The sequence below is a fragment of the Gobio gobio genome (assembly GCF_949357685.1).
Source record: "Gobio gobio genome assembly, chromosome: 18".
NCBI classification, from domain to species: Eukaryota; Metazoa; Chordata; class Actinopteri; order Cypriniformes; family Gobionidae; genus Gobio; species Gobio gobio.
In genome coordinates, this window is record NC_137111.1 from 3,228,715 (window position 1) to 3,254,203 (window position 25,489).

At 43.6% G+C, this 25,489-nt stretch overlaps 1 protein-coding gene across 1 annotated transcript in view; it reads left to right on the forward strand.

Annotated features, from left to right (window-relative positions):
- The first annotated feature begins 6,464 nt into the window (after positions 1 to 6,464).
- The window catches only part of LOC307141672 (uncharacterized protein), a 50,702-nt gene continuing 31,677 nt past the window's right edge, over positions 6,465 to 25,489 (forward strand). Inside the window, exon 1 of the mRNA XM_079842051.1 lies at positions 6,465 to 6,910. The gene's annotated coding sequence lies outside the window, so the exon portion shown is untranslated. The remainder of the gene's footprint in view (positions 6,911 to 25,489) is intronic.

The following is a 25,489-nucleotide window of genomic DNA, read 5'->3' on the forward strand; positions in this document are numbered from 1 at the left end:
TACCCTTTTGTGTTTTCATTTGGGCTATAACACCTGTCTTAAAATGTAAGGGATACTGGAGCTTGGTTGGGGTGGTGGGACTGCTTGCGGTGGGCGCCGAAAAATGTCCCTTATTTTCAAATCCAAAACTTGACAGGTATGGCGAGGATACAGATAATATTCAAGTCTTAGCATTGTCAAAAACACATCTTGATACAACAGAGAGTAATTCTGAGCTCATGATTAATTTATATAAATTATAAAGGAAAGATTGAGGTAAACTTGACACTGACACACTGTATTCTTTTCACAATATTTATTTCAACAAATGACAACCAAAATCAAATCTATGGAAGCTTGTGAATAGTTTTGAAGTGGCTGTGGGCAAGTTCTGCTAATTCACAAGCCGACTGAGAATCATAACGCAAATGTAATGTTAATTATTACACCAAACTATATACAGAACTTTCAAAAGCAATGTGGTTATTTTATTGAGTGATAGGCGGTTGGTTTAATCAGAGACATTATTACTAGATTTGCTATCCGGTGTCTTCCCGTCACCTCCTCAAATGTTAAGAGTGACATGTTTTTAATTAATTAATTAATGTATTTATTTATCTACTACTGTAATAAGAAATCACTTTTATTGAACCAGTTATTGTAGGAAATAAATCCATTTGTCTACAGATTCCCGAGCAATGCTAGGAAGACTAAAGGTGCTAAATAGGAAAAGGATTGACCACCTGCAGTTGATTTTGATATTCTAGGTATTATCAACTGACCAGAGTTTAGAGATAGCAATAGACATGAAGGACTATAAAGTGATAAAAGCTTGCTCAAGTTCTGGGGATTTTATAGTAATCAGAAGGATTTTGAAATGTATGCACTGTTTAATAGGGAGCCAGTGTAGTTTTGACAGAACCGGGCTAATATGGTCACACTTCCTGGTCCTAGTAAGAACTCGAGCTGCTGGAGTTTGTTTGTTAGGCCTTTAATAATCTAGCCTTGAGATCATGAACGCATGAACTAACTTTTCTGCATCTGACATTGCGACATTTTTAAGATGGAAAAAGGTGTTTTTTACAGATGTCAGATATGTGGCTTTTAAAAGAAAGATTGCCATCAAAGTTCACTTCTACACTTTGGTAGCAAATCTACACTTCTTTCTCCAGATGAAAAGACCAAGGCAAACTCACATGTTTCAACTAGAGTTTTAAATTAGTTATTTTGCTCAGATTCGCCAAAACACCAAAGTCTGCTGTCAAAAGCAAAACATCTGATTATAAACTCAAGCATTTTTCATCAAAATTTCTCAAGACCAAAACTTTCTGGTAACCAAATGACATTTCTCTAAATTAACGATTACATTTACAGGTTATTGTATGTTTTAATTAATGTTCACATATGAATTTTGTTGTAACAACATTATACATGTGATTTTCGGGCTTTTGAGTCAAATTAATCATGTAAATATATATTTATATATATATATTTTAGTTTTATCTGTTCATCTGTGTGTCTGGTTTGATCTGTCTGGTGGATAAACTGCATCTGCAGGATGTTTGTCGTCTCTGTGCGTGTCAGTAGTTTGTGGGTGAAGCGTTTCTTCATTTTCTCTCCTGCTAATAAAAAACTCACAATCTTCCACTCCACACAAAACATCTTTATACTAAAATAAAGTGAATCCATCAATAGTCAAATAAGAGTCACAGGTCAGAGGTCAGATATGATTGACAGCTCACAACACTAAACACACCAGTAGATCCAGATATCTAATCCAATATTTCATTCTTCTGCTATTAGTTTTCATTCAATAACTCGATGTTGCAACAGAAACTATTGACTCTCTCTTTTCCAGCACTTTAGACACAGTTTCTCCTCTGTGCTTAAAGGAGATTAAAGAAAATAGTCCACCGCCGTGGTACAACGAGCACACTCGGACCCTTAAAATAGCAGCCAGAAAAATGGAGCGCAGCTGGAAGAAAACAAAACTGGAGGTTTTTCGCATTTCGTAGAAAGTGAGCATGATCGCATACAGAAAAAACGTAAAAACTGCTAGATCTGTTTATTTCTCGACACTTTTAGAAGAAAACAAACACAACCCTAGGTATTTATTTGATACAGTGGCCAGCAAACAGCACAGCTGTAATGACTTTATTAACTTCTTTAAGTGCAAGATTGATAATATTAGGAAGAAAATTATAACAATGCAGACGTCTTTTACAGTATCACATCAGACTGAGCATTGTAGTGTCACTGAGGAAAAATTACACTCATTCACTGCTATAGGAGAAGAAAAATTGGCTAAACTGGTTAAATCATCAAAATCAACAACATGTATGCTCGACCCTATACCAACTAGGCTATTAAAAGAGATGCTTCCAGAGGTCATAGATCCTCTTCTTAATATCATTAATTCATCTTTGTCATTAGGATATGTACCGAAAACTTTTAAGTTGGCTATTATTAAACCTCTTATTAAAAAACGCAACTTGATCCTACAGAATTAGTCAATCTCAAATCTCAAAACCCTTTCTGTCAAAAAAAAGGCAGTGTCTTCACAACTATGCTCCTTTTTAGAAAGAAATGGTATCTGTGAGGATTTCCAGTCAGGATTTAGTGGTTGTATTTCTCTATTAGTGTTACTCGATCTTAGCGCTGCATTCAATACTATCAACCACAACATTCTTTTGAATAGGCTCAAAAATTATGTTGGCATTAATGGAATTGCATTGGCATGGTTTAAATCATACTTATCTGACCGTATCAGTTTGTAGCAGTAAATGAAAAGATGTCACACAATCAAAAGTTGTATGGAGTATGGCGTACCGCAAGGCTCAGTGCTAGGACTGTTGCTTTTCACCCTGTACATGCTACCACTGGGAGATATCATTAGGAAGCATGCCGTTAGTTTTCATTGTTATGCCGACGATAATCAGCTCTATATTTCTTCACGCCCTGACAAAACTTACCAATTCACAAGATTAACTATGAATGCATAGCTGATGTAAAAAAAATGATGACTGGTCATTTCCTGCAACTTAATTCAGAAAAAAAAATGTTAATTATTGGACAAAAAACCTCTGCACGTACTAACATAGAATACTGTCTAACACTTGATGGCTGCTCTGTCAAGTCCTCGTCGTCAGCTAGGACAGTTAGTTTCTAGCATCTGTAAAACTGCCTTTTTCCATCTTAAAAATATGTCTAAATTACGGCACATGTTTCAATGCAAAATGCTGAACAGTGTAATAATTTCACTTTTGGGCCCAGCCAGGGACGCCAATTATGTAGTGATTTTACCTTCGTCCATCCAAGGACGTTAAGTAAGGTAGTGATTGGTACTCACGTCACCGCTGATGTTGTGATTTTGGATCACACGTCACTTAAGGTGTGGTTATGAGTACATCAGATAACCACCTTCCCCCTCTCTTAGTTTGGGACACTAGTCAAGGTCTTTTACCTTGGCTGTATGAGAACACTCCAAACAGGAGGCGGCTCAATCATTTTAGATTGAATGTAAAGTGGGGAGAGTTGGTCAGCTGATTTATCTGAAAGATTGGTGAGATTTCTAACTTGTAGAGCCTCTTCTGTATTATCAGCACAAGTAAGACACAGTTGTAATAAAATAGATTTTATTAACAAAAGATAAACAAGAATAACTAACACAACTACTAAATGAATACAATGAATGATAAAGCAATATAGTGCATAAGATGCATAAAATACATGTGATTAAGTTGAGTGTGGCTATGGAAGAGTTGCGTTTTCTAATGGAAAGATAAAATGTTGTTTCTCTGAAAATAAGGTGAAGAACCTTATTATGCATAAAGAAAATAAACGAAAGATTATTTGTTATTAAGTAGCATCAGATAAATTACCTCTAATGTAAATTAGAAAATCATATACTGTACAACAATGCCAAGGTTTCTGGAAAGAGGTTTGGTTAAGTGATATTTACGTTCCACTTGGTTGAGTAAGCAGTCCGATGGAGGTGACTTCATCCACTGGTTGTGCTGGGTGACAATGCAGTGGGAAAGGAGCTGGAATCCATTTCAACAGTCTTGAACACGAAGATCTGTGGGATGCTGATCTCCTGGAGCACCAAAGGGTCCTAAAATCTGGAACACACAGATGAGGCCCTGAAGTAGGTGCAGAAGGTCCTTAATCTGGAACACGCAGATGAAGGAACCTCGAAGTGAAGGTTTTGCTCTCCTGAGCTTAACCTTGTTGTAAATGTCTCTGTGTGTCTTCTGACTCTGTGGGTCAGACACTCAGGACTTGGTCAATCCGCTTTGGACTCTCTGGCATGGAGACTTGGGATGTGCTGTAGTCGTCTCGCTGGACTAAAACTCTGAACGTAGTGGTTGTTAATGTCTCTTTCCTCACAGGCTGGAGGCTCAGAACATGGTCGTATCTGTTGCTGCCTCACAAGCTGTAGATTCAAATCCTTGGATCTTTTGTTGTCTCTCTGGATGAACCAGAGGCTCAGAACTTGGTTGATCTGTTACAATCTCATCCTCGCGGGGAGACTCATAACTTGGTGAACTGTTACAGTCTCATCCTTGCTGGGGAGACTCAGAACGTGGTTGCTCTGTCAAAGGCTCATCCTCGCCGGACAGACTCAGAACTTGGTGAACTGTTTGTCTCTCTCAAGGAGAAACTCAGAACAAGGTGTGTCAGTTGAAAGGGTACCTTTATCCTTTTCCGAATAGGAGGAGATCGCAATTTGGCGCTTCTCCATTCCAGTGTTGCGATTGGCTGCTGGCATCAGAGGGGGCCCATCCTCCTTTCTCCTGTGGAACTCATTTGCATACTGTACACAGTTATAAGTCTTTAAAGTTTACCAATGCATTTCTCACTTTCCAAACCACCATCAGAATACCCTTGGCAATATTCTATACAAATAGAAACCAAACATGATGGGAAAAGATTGAACTGTTCATTCATTTGTTCATTAACAGCTGATTCTGTGTAAGATGTTGCATTACAAATAGCTGTCACTGAGAAAACTTATTTCTCTGAATAAGTATGAAATGGATGTGTGAAGTTTACATCAGTCTTAAGGTTTCCAAGCATAGTTATGACTGGATTTGGATGTATCATTGTGGTCTTTTTTTCACCCACTACTGCTAAGATCCTGGGGAATTTTTATGGCAGTCATAGACCAGGACACTAGGGATTTGGGTTGTAACTTTTCTCTTTTTGCTAATCGATAAGCTACTAATGAGGGTTTAGCACATAGATCAAAGATACCTTTTTTAGTGAACTTCAGCAAAAAATCTTCCGTTTTATTTCTTTTTTAGTGTTTTATTCTCCCAATGCTGGCGCTTTGAAATAACAAATTATATAATCTATTTAGAATAGAGAATCCAAATAAAGTAATATCAAAACAAAAAAACAAAAACAAATAATCTTATAGTTCTTATCTGCGATGAAACTCTGTCCCGTGTTATGTTGAGTTATACAACCTGAAGAAAAACATTGAGTGCATTGAAATATGTTGTGCTGAAGAAAAACATTGAGTGCGTTGAAACACCATCTTTGACATTGTCCATATTGACTGAGAAAACAAACAAAAACAAATCCACCCTGCACAGCATCCCATTGAACACAGCCTCTTATGCTTGCATCCAAACTCACCGCAAGACGGGAATAAAATAACAGTTCCGACATTGAGCTTAAAACCAAACGGTTTCTCAATGAGTCCTGCTGTACCGATTCTGAGGTAGCCACCAAGAAACATGTGTTCCCACTACCCCAAACTGACCTACTTCTTTATGACAGCTATCACGTCATATGCCAAACAGGTGAGCCTATATAGCGCCCTCTAATGCCTTGTAGTATTACTACACCATTCCATTCTTGGATGTGAGAGGGAAAAAAACTGGTACAGATATTTCAATCTGTTACAGGGTGAAGGGCAGAAACTGCATGTGGACCAATAAGATGTCCTGTCCTTCCTGGGCTTGGTACTAGAGCTGATCTTTTTGGCCTCTAAGAGGTCTGGCTGTTGTCCTAGCATCTTTATCTGATGGCGTTGGACAGTTTGTTTGTGTAAGTCCACCAAGATCCAATCAAAATGTAGCAAACCTTTGTCCACTGTTATGGACAGAGAGTGGCCCGGCCATAAACTGGGCCCTGGAATGTGCTGTCCACTACAACAGTTAGTTCATGCGTTCATGACCTCAAGTCTAGATTATTGTACTGCTCTATTGGGTGGTTGCCCGGCTTGCTTAATAAACAAACTGAAGCTGGTCCAAAAAGCAGCAGCTCGAGTTCTTACTAGAACCAGGAAGTGTGACCATATTAGCCCGGTTCTGTCAACACTGCACTGGCTTCCTATTAAATATCACATACATTTTAAAATCTTGCTAATTACTTACAAAGCTCTAAATGGTTTAGTACTTGAGCGAGCTCTTAACACATTATACTCCATCACGTCTACTGCGGTCTCAAAACTCTGACCAGTTTATAATACCTAGAATATCAAAATCAACTGCAGGTGGTCGATTCTTTTCCTATTTAGCGCCTAAACTCTGGAACAGTCTTCCTAGCATTGTTAGGGAAGCAGACAAACTCTGTCAGTTTAAATCTAGACTAAAACACATCTCTTTACTCTGGCATACACATAGAACATTATCAATTTATATTATTCAGATCAGTTAAAATGATTGTTAGGCTGCATTAACTAGGTCAGCCGGATCCGGGAACACTTCCCATAACACCTGATATACTTGTTACATCATAAAAAGAATGGTATCTACGCTAATGTTAGTCTATCTTTTTATCCCGAGGTTTACTATAGTTAGCCGGATCCAGAACAGATGGTGGACCTGCGCCGAGACACGACCACAACACAGCCCTGAAGTGTCGGCAGAGACGTGTCAACTAGACTCTCCCCTCTGAAGGCTTCCTTCCCTTCCCCTCTGTACAGATAAAAACACATATGCACACATACGTATTCAAACACGCCTGCCTATAGGCTGAACACGTAATGCTTATGTACATTCTGTCGCCGTTTTTTTTTTTTTTACAGACACGTCTTTTTTGGGGTTTGCGCAGGGACCATGATGGTATAGTTTCAAAACTATTTCAAACCTATTTTGTGGTTTCATTCTCCAGCCACCAGGTGCTGTTGCGGTGCGGATGGGGTCCGGAATGCATTGGGAGTTTTCTGTTTTAGTTGAGGATGGTGTTGTTTACATGCCGCCAAATTAAATAGCTAATCAGTTTTTACAACAGAAATGAATCAATCAAAAACTTACTTTAGCTTTTCATCTAAAACAAAATAATGTCCTATTATCACTGTAAAGCTGCTTTTAAAGCAATCTGTGTTGTAAAATGTAACTTCAGCAAAAGCTTGTTGATCCTCAGGATGTTAAAGGAGACGGATGTGTGAGTGGAAACTGTGGTTGGGGGAGGATTCACACACAACCAGATAAATATCATAGTTCAGTCGTATTTCAAATCAATCCGACATTTTAAGAGTCACTATCGTGGGCTTTTCAGTGAACCGATGAAGAAAATGTTTCTCAAATTACTTTTGCTCTGTTTGTGGCGTCTGGTTGGTGAGTTTTAAATGTGTTTTTATGTCTTCAGTTGTTTCTGTTCTGGTACCATGTGATAATTTACTGGTTAAATGAGTTAGAGAAGATTAACATTCCCTGTTAGTGTCAGCAACAGTGTTTGTAGTGAAGCTCACGGCTCAGGAAATAACTCAAAGAACAGAATGTAAAGAATTTAAAGAAAACTTTTGTTTGTCAAGCAGACAACCAGCTTTAATTACAGGAGTGAATCCTCTAAATTCTTCAGAGAGTCCCTCCTGAATTTTTTTTTATGATTGACAGTGATAACCATTGCAATGGACTTTACAAATCCTCTGACAGGCCAATGTCAACATAGCTCAGTGCACAAAAACAAGTGTGTATTGGCGGAATACGTTCAGCAGCTTCTACTGTTAAAGAAAAAAAAAATATATTGTTTTTAAAGTAAGCTATTCAATGTGTTATTTAAATAATGTATTACATCATATTAATAATTAAATTGTTAATTTATTTGTTTTGTATTGTAAGTAATCACAGTAGTTAAATAATTAACCCTTCTAGGCTGTTGAGGTCTGCACTTAATGAAAAAAAAGTTCCCTTCATCTAAATGGCATGAGACTTTGTGACTTTACCTCTACTTGACATCATATCTCAGAACAATAAAAGTAATAAAGTTTGCTATAATAGTAAGTTAATAATCTGTGAAAATAATTATGGCAAATGAGCTAATGAGTGGTCCTAATGCAGCCATCTACTGATTATAATGGACATGACATTGTAAATGTGTTTGTCTACCAACAGGTGGCAGAAATTGTCCACTATGCGGCACATTTTCCATGTAGATCTTTACACAATTTTACTTTTTACTTTACAATACACAATCCACACACTACTCATCTGTAGTTGGCAAAAATGAACACGTAATGGGGCGATGCCTAAAGTAGAAGATACGCTTGTGAGCTACCTTTCCCCTCAGTCAGCATCGTCCCTAAAGGCCCTTAAATTGCCCACCAAGCCAGTACATACAACATCAGATTTGATAGGCAAAGCATCTTCAGCTGCTGGTCAGGCTGCAGCATGCCTTCATACTATGGGTGTGCTGCAGGCGTACCAGGCTGATGTGCTGGGTCTTATGGTAGCAGCGTCCAACGTTATACCTTTTGACCTGTTTTACATGTGTAACAGTAATGATTCAATCATTCATCTGGCAGGAGGGCCAAAGTTTGAACACCTCACAGCCCTCGTGACTTTTATAATCAAATCATACTTAAACAAAGGGCCTGTGTGTTGATGTAATCATCTACGCTGAGTAGATCCGAGGCGTCATCGTGTAGCCGCAAGAGATCGGCGCTGAGTGTTCAGTCGAGGAGGCTGTGTTAGCGTTTGGAGAGATAGTGGGTCACGATAGTATTCGATCAGCATCTAGGATGAACGGAGCGGTTGTTTTGTTTTTGGACAAAATTGAAAAAGTTAACGACATTGTAGAAAGTGGTATAGTACTCAATGAACGTTTCATTAAGGTTTTTCCACTTGTTCATCCAGCAAGGAAAGTTTTGCTGTCTAATGTACCTCCGTTCATTAGTGATGAAGTATTGCAACGCGAACTGTCTAGATATGGACAGTTAGTGTCGGCAATAAAAAAAATCCAGATTGGTTGCAAGTCCCCCCTGTTAAAGCATGTGGTTTCTTTCTGTCGGTTTGTTTACATGTTATTGAGAGCAGATATTGAGGAGATAAATGTTGTTTTCAAGTTCAGGGTTGATGGCTTTGATTATGTCATTTTTGCTACAAAAGAAAACATGAAGTGCTTTGGATGTGGAAAGGAAGGGCATTTAGCACGTTCGTGCCCTGAAAAAGACCGTTCTGCTGCTGATGCAGATGAGAATGGACCTCAAAGTCAAAACTTAGAACAAGAAATGAATGGGGAAAAGGATAGGCAAGCTGACGAAAGAGCAGAAACGAATGTAGTACATGTGGAATAAGAGGATAGTGGAGGTAAGTCAAACCGGGGAAGCGATGAGATAATGGATATTGAACTTGACGAGGTAGAGAATGGAATCTTTAACGAAGAGGAGAACATTTTTAAAGTGCCAACAGTAAAAAGAAAATCTGATTATTGTGAAGTAGCGGATAAAGCAAAGAAAAAGATGCAGGAAGGGAAAACTAAGTGCATATCTGATGCACCTGATTCAGGAAGTTAGCAAGATGGCTCTGAGGCATCTGTGGAAGATAATGGGAGCCAAGCTTGCAGGGGCTACACTTTAGAACAGATGAAGAATTTCTTACAAAGTACAAAAGGAATGAGAAATGTTGAAGTGATAGATTTTTTTCCGGATCTACCATTGTTTATTAGCTCAGCAAAAAGTCTAATGAAACAAAAGGGTGATGATGAGTGTTTATCGAATCCAGAGGTGTATAGATTAAAGAAAATTGTGCAAAAAGCACACACCCAGACAAAGTGTAATGAGTCACATGAATAATGCCATAGTTTTTTGTTTGCTTGTATTGCTGCTCTCTTCCCTCATAATGAGCACTTTTAAAATCGCCTCCCTAAATGTTAATGGGATGAGGGATGCTAAAAAACGGATGCAGCTCTATGACTTAATCAAAATGAAGAAAATGGATATAATGTTTTTACAAGAGACCCATAGTACAAAAGAAAATGAATTAGAATGGCTGACGGATTGGGAGGGAAATATCTTTTTTAGTCATAAGACTTCTCTTAGTTCTGGGGTAGCAGTTTTGTTTTCAAAAACTTTTTTGCCAATGTCTTGTGATAGTTTTGAAATAACTAATATAAATAATAGAAGGTAGAGTTCTTAAGCTAATAGCAAGGTTTGAAAATGTCACAATGGAACTAATTAATGTCTATGCGCCTGTTAAACCTGTTGAAAGAATGTTGTTTTTTGAAACCTTGTGTGAGAATCTTACACAGTGTGATATGGAAAATACTTTTATTCTTGCTGGTGACTTTAATTGTACATGTTGTGATATTGATAGAAATCATGTTGAACCACATATGGCTTCAAGACGTAAATTGTTAAACATCATTAAATCATGCCAACTTTATGATGTCAAATCAAATCAAATCAAATCACTTTATTGTCACACAGCCATGTACACAAGTGCAACAGCAGGTGAAATTCTTGGTGCAGTTCCGAGCAACATAGCAGTCATGACATGTACAACATTTAAAGCAGCATCAGATTACACATCTGATGCGCCCACAATTACTCACAGCACAGTAAAACACTACAATAAATAATTTACACAATGTGAGTGTAGTTCTCACAGCTTTAACCAATATACACATACTTACAATATACATATACTTTAAACAATATACACTAAACATACATTAAACAGTATACATTAAGCTATAATAATAATAATATACAATGTACAGTATCCATTATTATTCACAGTAGAGATCCAATGTACAATAGGTGCTATATGATAAATGATAAATAATAAATTATAATAAATGTGTATATAATGTGTGTGTATCTACAGTGGGTTGTGCTGAGTGATATTCTGTCCAGTGTGTGTTATGATCCTGATGGGTCAAGAGTTAAGGAGTCTGATTGTTTGTGGGAAGAAGCTGTTCTGGAGTCGGCTGGTGCGTGTTCTGATGCTGCGGTACCGTCTGCCTGATGGCAGCAGTGAGAGCAGCCCATGGCTCGGGTGGCTAGAGTCTCTGATGATCCTCTGAGCTCTCTTCACACATCGCCTGGCGTAAATGTCCTGGAGGGAGGGAAGCTCACCTCCGATGATGCAGCTGGCCGTGCGCACTACCCTTTGCAGGGCTTTGCGGCTGCGGGCGGTACTGTTGCCGTACCAGGTGGTGATGCAGCCAGTCAGCAGGCTCTCTATGGTGCTGCTGTAGAACCGTGTGAGGATGTGGCGGCTCATTCCAAACCTCCTCAGCCGTCGCAGAAAGAAAAGGCGCTGATGAGCCTTCTTCACAACGGCCTCGGAGTGGACGGACCATGAGAGTTCCTCTGTGATGTGGACACCGAGGAACTTGAAGCTGCTGACTCTCTCCACCGGTGCTCCATCGATGGTGATGGGGCGGTGTTCTCTCTCATTCCTCCTGAAGTCGACCACCAGCTCCTTGGTCTTGCTGACGTTGAGGGAGAGGTTGTGCTCCTGACACCACCGTGTCAGAGTGTGCACCTCCTCTCTGTAGGCCGTTTCATCATTGTCAGTGATGAGACCTACCACCGTCGTATCGTCAGCAAACTTGATGATGGTGTTGGAGCTGTGGGTTGCCACACAGTCATGTGTGTACAAGGAGTACAGGAGTGGGCTGAGAACACAGCCCTGAGGGGCTCCAGTGTTGAGAGTCAGTGGTGAGGAGATGTTACTGCCCATTCTGACCACCTGGCGTCTGTTTGACAGGAAGTCCAGGATCCAGCTGCATAACAGGCTGTTTAAGCCGAGAGCCCGGAGTTTCATGTCAAGTATGGAGGGCACAATGGTGTTGAATGCTGAGCTGTAGTCTACAAACAGCATTCTCACATATGTGTTCCTCTTTTCCAGGTGGGAGAGAGCAGTGTGAATTGTTGATGAAATGGCATCATCAGTGGAGCGGTTTTTGCGGTATGCAAACTGCAGTGGGTCCAGTGAGGGGGGGAGAACAGAGCAGATGTGGTCTCTGACTAGTCTCTCAAAGCATTTGCTGATGATGGGGGTCAGAGCAACAGGACGCCAGTCGTTTAAGCAGAGTGTTTTTGACTGCTTAGGTACAGGAACAATGGTGGACGTTTTGAAGCATGTGGGGACCACAGACAGGGAGAGGGACAGGTTGAAAATGTCCGTGAAAACTCCAGCCAGTTGGCGCGCGCACGCTCTGATGACGCGGCCGGGAACCCCGTCTGGACCCGCAGCTTTACGGACGTTCACCCGCCGGAAGGATCGGGTTACATCCGCTTCAGATACGGAGAGTGCACTAACCTCTGTATCTTCAGCCGCGAGCTCTCTCTCCGCGAGGGCGGTGTTTGTTCCCTCAAAGCGAGCATAAAAGGTGTTGAGCTCGTCCGGGAGAGAGGCAGCGGTGTTCACGGTGGAGTTTGAGTTCCTTTTATAGTCTGTGATGATGTTAATTCCCCGCCACATGCTTCTGGAGTCGGTGGTGTTGAACTGTCCTTCAATCTTGTCCCTGTACTGGCGTTTTGCTGCTTTGATTGTTTTCCGGAGGGCATAACTTGCTTGTTTATGCTCCTCCGCATTACCGGAGTTAAAGGTGAGGGACCGCGCATTGAGTGCCGCGCGAACATCCCCATTTATCCACGGCTTCTGGTTTGGGTACAGCCGAATTGTTTTGGTCGGAACAACGTCATCTACGCACTTCCTGATGAAACACGTTACGCTATCAGCGTAGACCTCGATGTCGTCATCAGAGGCCGACCGGAACATCTCCCAGTCCGCGTGATCAAAACAGTCCTGTAGCATAGAGTCCGATTGGTCCGACCAGCACTGGATGGTTCTGAGGGCTGGTGCTTCCTGTTTCAGTCTCTGCCTGTAAGCGGGCAAAAGTAGAATGGACGCGTGATCTGATTTGCCGAATGGTGGGCGAGGGAGGGACTTGTAACCCTCCTTGAAGGGGGAGTAGCAGTGGTCTAAAACATGGTTCCCTCGCGTGTTGATGCTAACATGTTGGTGGTATTTGGGTGCGATGCGTTTGAAGTTGGCTTTGTTAAAGTCCCCGGTCACAATAAACGCAGCCTCAGGATGCGCGGTTTCCTGCTCACTCACTGACCTATACAGTTCCTTTAGTGCCCGGTCTGTGTCGGCTTGTGGGGGAATATACACCGCTGTGATGATGACCGCGGTGAATTCCCTCGGTAGCCAGAATGGTCGGCACAGAACCATGAGAAATTCCAGATCAGGAGAGCAGAAAGACTTGATAGAGTGTACGTTCCTCTGGTCACACCAGGATCGGTTGATCATAAAACACACACCCCCGCCTTTGCTTTTCCCGGAGAGATCTTTTTCTCTGTCCATCCGATGCACGGAGAACCCCGTGGTTTCGATGGCTGAGTCTGGAATCTCAGCGGACATCCAAGTTTCTGTAAGGCAGATAATGCAGCAGTCCCTCGTGTCTCGTTGGAAAGAGATCCGCGCTCTCAGCTCGCAGAGTTTATTGTCCAGAGACTGAACATTTGCCAGTAAAATACTGGGAAGCGGGGGTCGGTTTGCGCGGCGTCTTACTCTGACGAGTACGCCAGCTCTATGTTCCTCTGATGTTTAGAGGAACTTTCATCCTAAAGATAGGCAATACACTTGGGCTCATGTAAAAGACAATTGTGTTTCATAAGCACGATTGGATTATTTTTATTGTCTTAAACATCAAGTACAATGTTTTAAGTCTTGTTCTATTTGTCCGGTTGGTTTTTCTGACCATTCAATGGTGGAAACTTGTGTGTTTATTGAAGCTGTTAAACAAAAGAGTGCGTATTGGCATTTTAACAATGCTTTGATCGAGGATGCTTGTTTCGTTTTTTTTGGATGGGATGGAGAAGTCAAAAGCCTAATTTCACTTCAATACAGCAATGGTGGGATATTGGGAAGTTGAATATACAAAAACTATGTAATCAATATACTCCTAATGTCACCGGGGACACTCTCAAAAGTATTAGGAATTTAGAGTTGGATATTGTGGAGCTCCAGGGGCTTTGTGGAGCTCATGGAGTTCCAGGCCAAATTCAGACTCTTAAGGATAAAAGGGTTGCACTAGCTGATTTGTTGGAGACTAGAGCTCAAGGGGCGTTAGTTAGGTCTAGATTTCAAAGCATTTCTGAAATGGATGCCCCGTCCCGATTCTTTTTTAGTCTGGAAAAGAAAAATGGCCAAAAAAAGAGTATCCGATGTTTACGGTCTGTGGATGGAAAAGATCTGACTGGGGACTCTGACATCCGGAAAAGGGCTGTAAGCTTCTATAAGGAGCTGTATACCTGTGAATGTGGAGCAGACCAGTCAACCAATAGCTTCCTTGCAGATCTTCCACAGATGACTGAGGAGTCGTGTGCTGGTCTGGTGCATTTTTTGACAACAGGTGAACTTTTCAAGGCACTGCAAAGCATGAAAAATGGCAAAGCACCAGGTTTAGATGGGCTGCCTGTGGAATTTTATAAGGCCTATTGGCAATTCCTGGGAGAAGATTTGCTTGCAGTGTTAAGTAGCAGTCTGTCTGAAGGGCGACTGCAAACAAGTTGCAGGAGAGCAGTTTTAACTCTGCTCCCAAAGAAAGGTGACCTCAAAGAGGTCAAGAACTGGAGACCAGTGTCCTTGTTATGCACCGACTATAAGATCTTGTCGAAAACTTTGGCCAACAGATTGAGGGGAGTTTTGGGGCAGGTCATCCATATAGAAAAGTCTTATTGTGTCCCCAACAGATCGATAGTGGACGACATTTCGTTAATCAGGGATGTTTTGGAAGTCACTAGACTCTTTGATCAAAAGGTTGGTCTGATTTCTTTGGACCAAGAAAAGGCTTTTAACTGGGTGGAACATCAATTTTTATGGCATACTCTTAAGGCATTTGGTCTCCCACCTGAGTTTATTGCTATGATCAAAGTGCTCTATTGTGACATTGAAAGTATATTGAAAGTCAATGGTGGCTTATGTAGTCCTTTTAAAATTAAAAGAGGCATAAGACAAGGTTGTGCCCCATCAGGCATGCTGTATTCAATAGCTTTAGAATCAATGTTAAACAAAATCAGATTAGAGTTAGACGGTTTTAAATATAATAATCGTTTTCCACCGATAAAACTGTCAGCCTATGCTGATGATTTAATGGTTTTGATTAGTGGGCAGAAGGATATTAATAAGCTAGCTGATATTGTTAATAGTTATGGACATTTTTCTTCTGCAAAAGTGAATTTGGCCAAAAGTGCAGCATACTTAGTTGGAGAATGGAAGGAAAAATTGCTTTTGCCAGGCGGAATGAGCTGATCACAGTGCGGTTTAAAATATCTTGGAATCTTCTTAGGCGATAAATCAACCAATAAGAAAAATTGGGAGAATTTATGTGAAAATGTTGAAAGAATATTAGACAGGTGGAAATGGATATTGCCTAAAATGTCTTTTAGGGGAAGAGCTCTGATTATAAACAATCTGGTAGCCTCCTCGTTATGGCATAGATTATCTGTTTCAGAGCCTCCTGTTGGGATTCTTGATAAAATACAAGTTAAAATGATAAATTTTTTCTGGAATAAATTGCACTGGGTACCTAGGGCTGTGTTGTATCTTCCGAAGGAAGAAGGTGGTCAAGGCATTGTGGACCTCAAGAGTAGAAAAGCAACCTTTAGGTTACAATTTGTTCAGAGGTTCTTGTATAAATCAAATGTATTGTGGACTGGATTAACTTTTTGCCTTCAGGGCAAGTTTGGTGGGTGGGATTTTGGGAAAAATCTTTTTTGGACAGACTGCAATAAATTTGATTTTGGGTTTATTTCTCCTTTTTATGAAAGTGTGAAAACACTTGGGGTTACTTGACTGTAACCCTGTTACCTGATAAAGCGGAACGAGATGCTGCATAAGCTTATGCAAATGGGAAATGTCTTTGACATAACCAGCTGTGAAAATAGTGTGAAAACACGTCAATGAAATTGACCCGGAGGTATTAATAGCCTCGGTCGGTGATGTCATAGGCGCACCTGCTGCACGAGGCTATAAATAGATGAGCTTCAGCTGGAACAAACCAGATCTTCTTTGTTTGAAGACCAGTCCTGAAGCATCATCAGCACGGCCTAGCAATGCAGCATCTCGTTCCGGTTTATCAGGGAACAGGGTTACAGTCAAGTAACCCCATGTGTTCCCTTTCAAAAGCTACACTCAATGCTGCATAAGCTTATGCAAATGGAAACGAGAATACCCACGCCGCCGTGCTTGATGGTGCCTGGACCCCTTACGGTTGTGTAGGTGTGCACAAGAACGCAAGAAGCCTCAGGCATTAGCCTGTGATGTCGACTCAAGGACATGAGAGCCCGGAGTGGCATGAGCATCCAAGCTATAAAGTCTTATGAATGTGTGCGGAGAGGACCAACCTGCCGCATCACAAATACTTTGTAAGGGAGCACCCCTTGCTAACGCAGTAGAAGAGGCGACTCCCCTGGTGGAGTGAGCCCTTAATCCTATAGGCAAAGCTTGACCGCGCGCCTCATAGGCAAGAGCAGTAGCATCCCTGACCCAATGTAACATTGTTTGATGGTGGCAGAACCTCTGTTACGGCCCCCATGGCAAACAAACAGTTGCTCTGACTTACGCCACTGGCTAGTGCGGTGGACGTAGGCCTGAAGAGCATGGACTGGACACAGTCTATGAAGTTTCTCCTGATCCGGCGTTGTGAACGGCAGAGGGCAGAAGGTTTCAAGAGTGACAGGATGTACAGTCGACAAAGGAACCTTAGGCAGGTAGTCAGGGTGGGGATGCAAAATCACTTTCACCAAACCTGGGGCAAAGTCTAAGCAGGATGAGATATTGACAGAGCCTGCATGTCCCCAATTCTTTTCAGAGAAGTTATAGCCATAAGACAAACCATCTTTAGAGTCAGAAGTTTGTCAGACGCTGATTCTAGAGGTTCAAAGGGGGTCTCAACCAGACCCTCTAGGGTTAAAACTAAGTCCCATGAAGGGATCTTGGCTCTTAATGGAGGCCACAACTGCCTGGCACAACAAAGTGAGCAGGCAGAAGATGCCTCCCAAGCGACACCCCATCCACCAGGGCATGGCAAGCCAAAAGAGCGGCCACATAAACCCTGAGAGTGGAGGGGCAAGCTAATGTTTCAAAGGGGGTCTCAACCAGACCCTTGAGGACTTAAGCTAAGTCCCATGAAGGGATCTTGGTTCTAACAGGTGGCCTCAACCGCCTACCCCACGAATGAAGCGAGCGAGTAGAGGATGTCTTCCGAGCGGCACCCCATCCACCAAGGCGTGGCAAGCCGAAAGAGCGGCCACATGAACCCTGAGAGTGGAGGGGCAGGTGCCTGATGACAACTTTTCTTGCAGAAAATCCAGAACTGAAGTAACCTGGCAGTTGACTGAATCTACATTGTGTCATACACCACCTTTCAAAGACACCCCATTTATTAGCATAAACTTTCCGAGTGGAGGAAGCTCTAGCACTTAGGATGGTCTCAATAACTGCAGGCGAAAGCCCTGTGTCCCTCAGTTGGTACCCATCAGGGGCCAAACATGAAGGTTCCACAGGTCAGGCCTGGAATGGAATATCGTGCCCTCTGCCTGAGACAGAAGGTCCCTCCTCGCCGGAATCGCCCAAGGCGAGCCGTTGAGGAGAGACACTATCTCCAAGAACCAAACCCTGTTCGACCAACGCAGCGCTATCGATAAGAAGCAAGACCCTTGTTGGCGAACCCTGGCTAGAACTCCCAGGAGCAGAGCGACTGGAAGGAGGGCATACAGACGCATTTTGGGCCATGTATGAACCATCACATCCAGACCCAGCGGGGCTGGGTGACAGAGAGAAGCAGGGACATTGCGCTGTCTGAGAAGAGGCGAAGAGGTCCACTCCCTGTGGTCAGCTCTGTAAAATCTGATCCAGATCTGCTTGAATACTTCTGGGTGGAGTTTCCACCCCCCCATCTGTAACTCTGTCTGGACAGTAAATCTGCTCCCACATTCAACCACCCTTGAATGTACACTGCTCGAGTGACAGGAACTTGTTCTGAGCCTGGAGAAAAATCTGTCTCGCTATTCTGATAGCGTGAGCACAGACCCCCCTGGTGATTATATATGAGATATTTAGCTGTACTGTACACCCGCACTAGGACATGACAGCCCCTCAATTGGGGGAGAAAGTATTTCAGGGCCAGAAATACAGCCGTCAACTCGAGGCAGTTGATGTGCCAACTGAGTTGATGAACCTCCCATTCCTGTTGGGCTGGACGACCACTTAAGGCCGCACCCCAGCCCGTCAGGGAAGCGTCCGTCGTTAGCAACTTGCGACGACAAGGTACGCCTAGAGTGGGACCCAAGGCAAAAACCGGGGTCTGAACCACATAGTTAGTGTACGAAGCCACATGGCGCGCCACTTTATTTGCTTGAGGATTGGCCCTAAGTCCTCTGGCTTTGAGCCACAACTGAAACGGTCTTATGTGCAACAACCCCAAAGGGAAACCTGTGGATGCTGATGCCATTTGACCTAACACTCTGGTGCTGATGATCAGTAAGATCTTGGTCTAGCCTGACTTTGCTCAGGGAATACTGAATGGTCTTGATTCAAGCGGGAAACCGTTGTGCCCATCTTGTGACCAAAAACCGAACAAACCCTAGATAAGTCGTTCTCTTGGCAGGAGAAAGAACCCTTTTCTTGGTGTTGAGTCTCAACCCTAGAGAAACTAGATGAGCTAACACACTGTGTTGAAGCACCATCTCATGTGATTGTGCTAATTTTAGCAATCGCCTCTGTAATTCAAAATTTTAATGCCCCGGAATCCCAATGGAGCCGGTAATACATCCATACATTTCGTATACGTGCGGTTACAAGGCTAGCCAAATGGAAGACCCGAAATTGGTAAGCTTTTGCCCCCAAGAGCGAACCTCAGGAACTTCCTGTGTCGTGGCAGACTTTATATGCGAATACATGCGTCCTTCGGATCAATCGTGCCGAATCCAATCACAATGTTGAATATGCGACACGACCGCCTTCACTGTAACATCTTGACCTTGAGTACTTTAACTGCTTCACGGTTTAAGACTCGAAGATCTGAGATTGGATGTTTCTTTGTATCAGAGATGAGAAAGAGAGAGAAAAATCTGCACACTGCCATGTTGAAAACTAACTCCTAACAAAGATCTCAAGTTGAGTCTTGAAAGAGAGAGAGAGATTTTTTTTTTTTTCAGAGACTTTGTAACACACCATAACACAGAGTTGGTCTGAAAACAAAAAGACCTGGTTTACTCCAGCTGAAGCTCATCTATTTATAGCCTCGTGCAGCAGGTGCGCCTATGACTTCACCGGCCGAGGCTATAAATACCTCCGGGTCAATTTCATTGACATGTTTTCACACTATTTTCACAGCTGGTTATGTCAAAGACATTTACCATTTGCATAAGCTTATGCAGCATTGAGTGTAGCTTTTGAAAGGGAACAGGTTTGAACACGTGCTAAGGTTGTGAAAATGAAGAGCCTAGTGGAGGTGGCTGGTAAGTGTAACGAAGACTCAGGCAGGTTGGAATCCATATGCAGTTTATTACCATAAATCAGAGTCAAAGAACAAACAGGCTGAGGTGGAATCACCAGGCAGAACAGTAGTGTCAGAGGTAGGGCAGAGAGAATGGTCACAACCAGGCAGAAGATCGGGGCAGGCAGCAGACAGTCAGAATCCAGTATCCAGGCAAACAGTAAACAAAAGGCAGGCAGAAAACAATCGTGAAAGAGGAACAAAGCAGAATCAGAGCACAGGAAAAGGTAACACAGGGTAAATAACGCTCAGTAATGCAGCTGGGGCCAACAAGACTTCGCAATGAGAGCTTGAGCAACCCGAGAATAAGTAGTCTGTGTGACGAGGAACAGGTGTCTGGCAATCAGTCCCGGAGTGTGGGTGCATGGGAATTGAAGTCCGAATGAATTAGTACTACGGAGAGTGAGACCTCTGGTGGCCGCTGGTGGAAACCTCACCGGCGTTTGTGTCACCCTGCGAGCGGCTCCTGACGCGAGAGCACATCCGACGTCGGGGTCTTCCTCGAGGTCTTGGGGCCGGTTTCTCCGGGTGAGTCCTATGGAAGTCATTGATGAGATTGGGATCAAGGATATCACTCGCATTGACCCAGGACCTCTCCTCCGGACCGTACCCCTCCCAGTCCACTAGATATTGGATCTGGTGCCCCCGACGTCTGGAATCTAGCAAATCTCGCACTTGAAATGCCTCCTCGCCTTCCACGATCATGGGTGGGGGGCCAGGATCACTGCCTCCTTGTTCCACCCTCGGACCACCGGCCGGTTTCAGTAGGGAGACATGAAAAGTGGGAGAGATGCGATAAGTGGCAGGTAATTCTAGACGATAAGACACTGAATTGATCTGTTTGGAAATTTTGAATGGACCCACATACCTGGGACTGAGTTTTTTGCATGGTAGCCGTAGATGGAGATCCCTGGTTGACAGCCACACCCACTGTCCTGGTGTGTAGTTCGGTTGGGGACGTCGGTGACGGTCCGCTTGTTCCTTGGTTCTTTTTACAGCTCGTTGAAGGTGGACATGTGCTTGATTCCATACTGCCTCACTCCGTTGAAACCAGTCATTGATGGCTGGAACCTCGGACGGCTCACCGGACCAGGGAAATAGTGGTGGTTGGAATCCCAGAACACATGTGTGAGATTGGTAGCTGGTTTGAGAATGGAATTCTGGGCATACTCGGCCCAGGGAAGGAATCGACTCCAGTCACTTTGATTCTGTTGGCAGTACATACGGAGGAATTTGGTGATCTCTTGATTCAAACGTTCGGTTTGCCCATTGGATTGGGGATGATATCCTGATGTGAGGCTTACGTTTACGTTTAGCATTCGGAAGAAGGCAGCCCACACCCTGGATGTGAATTGTGGTCCTCGGTCGGAGACAATATCCTCAGGAAGTCCATAGTAGCGGAATACATAGTGGAACAAGTGTTCAGCTGTTTCGAGGGCTGAGGGAAGCTTAGGCAGAGGTATCAGTCGGCAGGCTTTGGAAAATCGATCAATAACAGTTATGATAGTGGTGTTACCTTGGGATACTGGTAGATCAGTGATGAAGTCAATGGCTATGTGGGACCACGGTCGTTGTGGAATGGGTAGCGGCTGTAGTAATCCTGCTGGTCGTTGTCGAGGGGTCTTTGCAGCTGCACATGTATGACAGGCATTCACAAAGTTACTGGTGTCCACCTGCAGCGTGTCCCACCAGAATCGGTTCTGTATCAGACGTATTGTGGTCGCAATACCTGGATGACCAGAGCTTGTAGAGGAATGCACCCAACGCATCACTTTTTCTCTGAGTCAAATGTTCGATCAGTTGGACATTCTGTCGGAGGTGGGTCTTGTGCGTGTGCTTGAGTGATTTCGGTCAATATGTCCCATTGAACGGGTGCCAGAACTAGTGCAGGTGGAATGATGGGATCCTGATGAACGTTCGGGGAGGTGAGATCGTACTGTCGTGACAGCGCATCCGCCTTGATGTTCTTAGAACCTGGAAGATATGTGATGGTGAAATCGAAGCGGGTAAAGAATAGTGCCCACCTAGCCTGCCGGGGATTTAGTCTTTTGGCTGATCGTAAGTATTCTAGGTTGCGGTGATCGGTTAATACTAGAAACGGATGTCTCGCCCCCTCCAACCAATGTCGCCATTCCTCAAATGCCGCTTTCATGGCTAACAGTTCACGATTGCCCACGTCATAATTTTGTTCAGCGGGTGAGAGTTTTCTGGAATGGTAGGCGCAGGGAAAGAGTTTGGGCGGGGTGCCCTGTCGTTGTGACAAAATAGCTCCAATGCCAGTATTGGATGCGTCGACTTCTACTACGAAGGGTAAACTGGGGTCAGGATGATGCAAGATGGGAGCAGATGTGAATCGTTTCTTCAGCTCATTGAATGCTTGGATAGCGTCGGCGGGCCAGCGGAGTTTGTGGATACCTCCCCTGGTCAAGGCCGTAAGGGGTGCCGCAACTGAACTGAAGTTTCTGATAAACCGTCTGTAAAAGTTAGCAAAACCCAGAAATCTCTGTAACTCCTTTATGGTGGTAGGCTGCGGCCAGTTCAGGACAGCTTGTACCTTCTTCTCATCCATAGCGACTCCTTCCGAACTGATGATGTAACCCAGGAATGACACTGACGACTGATGAAACTCACATTTCTCGGCTTTGGCATACAGATGATGCTTGATGAGACGTTGTAAGACCGTGCGCACCTGCTGGATGTGTTCTTCCATGGAATCTGAATAGATCAGAATATCATCGATATATACGATTAGGCACTGGTTTAACATGTCTCTGAAGATATCGTTAATGAAGGATTGAAAGACTGAAGGACTATTGGACAGCCCGAAGGGCATCACGAGATATTCATAGTGCCCGTTGGTTGTTGAAAAGGCAGTCTTCCATTCATCCCCTTCTCGAATGCGAATGAGGTTGTAGGCAGAGCGAAGATCCAGTTTGGTGAAAACCTTGGCTGTTCTTAACTGTTCTAATGCAGCAGGAACCAGAGGTAAAGGATACCTGAATTTTACTGTTATGTCATTTAACCCCCGATAGTCAATGCAAGGACGAAGCCCACCATCCTTCTTACCCACGAAGAAGAAGCCTGCTGCTGCAGGGGAGGTAGATGGTTGAATGAACCCCTTATCCAGTTCCTCTTTGATGTAGGTTTTCATAGCTTGATCCTCAGGTTCCGACAGTGGAAATATGCGGCAGTAGATCGATGGCACAGTCGTTGGCCCGGTGTGGAGGCAGTTGAGATGCTTTAGCTTTGCTGAAGGCTTCCTGGAGATCAGCGTATTCAGCGGGTACCCCCGGCGGGGTATTAGAAGTGTTGGCTATGACTGTGGCTCTGATGGGGGTTGGATTGGTGAGATTCAAACACTTGGATTGACAGTCATGACTCCATCGGATGATCTGTTTCTCTTGCCAGGAGATCTGTGGGTTGTGGTCTCGTAGCCATGGAAAGCCCAGGATGATGGGGTTATGAGGAGAGTGAATGACAAAGAAACGGATGATTTCAGTGTGTAGGATGCCAACTTGGAGACATAGGTCGGTGGTGGTGTGTCGTACATGACCGGTCCCCAGAGGGCGCCCGTCTAGCGCTGCCACTGCCAAAGGAGAGTTGCATTGGATTAGTGGGATGTTGTGTTGTCGTACCAACTCCTCATCAATAAAATTGCCTGCCGCCCCAGAGTCTATTAATGCCTTGGATGTAATCATTTGTGCTTGAAATGTTAACATAACTGGTAAGTCAAAGCAGTTGTTGTGGGAAGTGGCTGAAATCAATAAACTCACCCTGCGAGATGGAGGTGACGGGCGGGTAGGACAGTCACCTCTCAGATGACCAGACAGACCACAGTAGAGGCAGAGGTGATTCCTAAACCGGCGTTCTCGTTCCTCCGGAGACAGACGAGCTTGGCCAACTTGCATGGGTTCCTCGTGGTCGTTGATTGGTGCAAACGGAGCGCTGTGTGTGACTCGGGGGGGTCTCCGTGAGCGAATCAGATTGTCAATGCGGATAGTCAGGTCAATGAATTGGTCCAGAGTTTTATCCTCACCCCGGCAGGCTAGTTCCGACTGCAAATCGACGCTCAGACCTTGGCAAAACAGTACCTTCAAAGTATCCTCTACCCATACAGTCTGTGCAGCCAGCGTGCGGAACGTCAGGGCGAATTCAGCCGCTGTGTTCCTTCCTTGTCGCAACGCTAGCAGCTGTTCCCCAGCGCTCTTTCCTCCTTCAGAGTGTTCAAAAACAGTGCGTAGTTGTTGAATGAAGCTGGTGTAAGTGATTTGCTCTAACCTTTGACTGTCCCGGACCGCCGTAGCCCATTCCAGAGCCTTCCCAGTGAGCAGTGAGCAGATTAATGAAACCTTGCTTGGATCCGACGTGTAGAGAGCAGGTTGTTGAGCCAGGAAGAGAGAGCATTGCATGAGGAAGCCCTTACATTTGTGCGGAGTGCCATCAAACTTTTCTGGAAACGGCAGTCGGGGATTACTAGTCGTGGGTTGAATGTTGACGGGCATAATAACCTGACTCGCAGGAATCTCTGGCATGTTAGACGCTGCTGTGGGCTGCTGGAGACTGTGAACCGCCTTTACCAGTTCCTCCGTCATGGAGGTTAATTGACTGAGCTGGTATTGATGGACCCCCAGTTGATTGGCCTGAGCTGCCAGTTCCTGGGAGATCTGCAGAACAACCGCTGGATCTGTAGGTGGCGAAGTCTTCTGTAACGAAGACTCAGGCAGGTTGGAATCCATATGCAGTTTATTACCATAAATCAGAGTCAAAGAACAAACAGGCTGAGGTCGAATCACCAGGCAGAACAGTAGTGTCAGAGGCAGGGCAGAGAGAATGGTCACAACCAGGCAGAAGATCGGGGCAGGCAGCAGACAGTCAGAATCCAGTCTCCAGGCAAACAGTAAACAAAAGGCAGGCAGAAAACAATCGTGAAAGAGGAACAAAGCAGAATCAGAGCACAGGAAAAGGTAACAGGGTAAATAACGCTCAGTAATGCAGCTGGGGCCAACAAGACTTCGCAATGAGAGCTTGAGCAATCCGAGAATAAGTAGTCTGTGTGACGAGGAACAGGTGTCTGGCAATCAGTCCCGGAGTGTGGGTGCATGGGAATTGTAGTCCGAATGAATTAGTACTCCGGAGAGTGAGACCTCTGGTGGCCGCTGGTGGAAACCTCACCGGCGTTTGTGACAGTAAGACTCTGGACAATTCCATTACATTTGCACAGAAACTTGGCATAAGATCCACGAGGACAATTTATCTTCTGTTGAAAAAGTTTAGAGAGAAGTGGAGTAAAGAAGACTGGACTTTTTTATTGTTGCAAACGGTCCTAAATGAAATGGATCGCTTTCCAAGCATGGTGATACCAAAAACTGTCTTAGAAATGGACAATTCTTTAGCCACCTCAAATGTTTTAGGAGACATTGTTTTTGATTCAATAGGGGGTAAGAGTTTATATCAAGTGTGTGTAAAAGTGATGAATAAAGACAAATTACAACGTGTGGATACGCCATGGAGAAACCATTTGAATGTTGAGGATGGTTTTAAGCCTTTAAGACTGTCTTTAATAATATTTAAAATGTGTATGAGTTAGGCTAATAGTTTTTAGAGTCATAACCTTATTTATTAAGGTTACATGGATCAAAAACAATATTAGAGCTATTTTATTTACCTTTTTCTCATGGTTTCTCAATAGAATTCATAAAAGTATAGAATATAATAGCGTAGTTCTAATAGGGGCTCATTGTAACGCAGTGTGCAACAT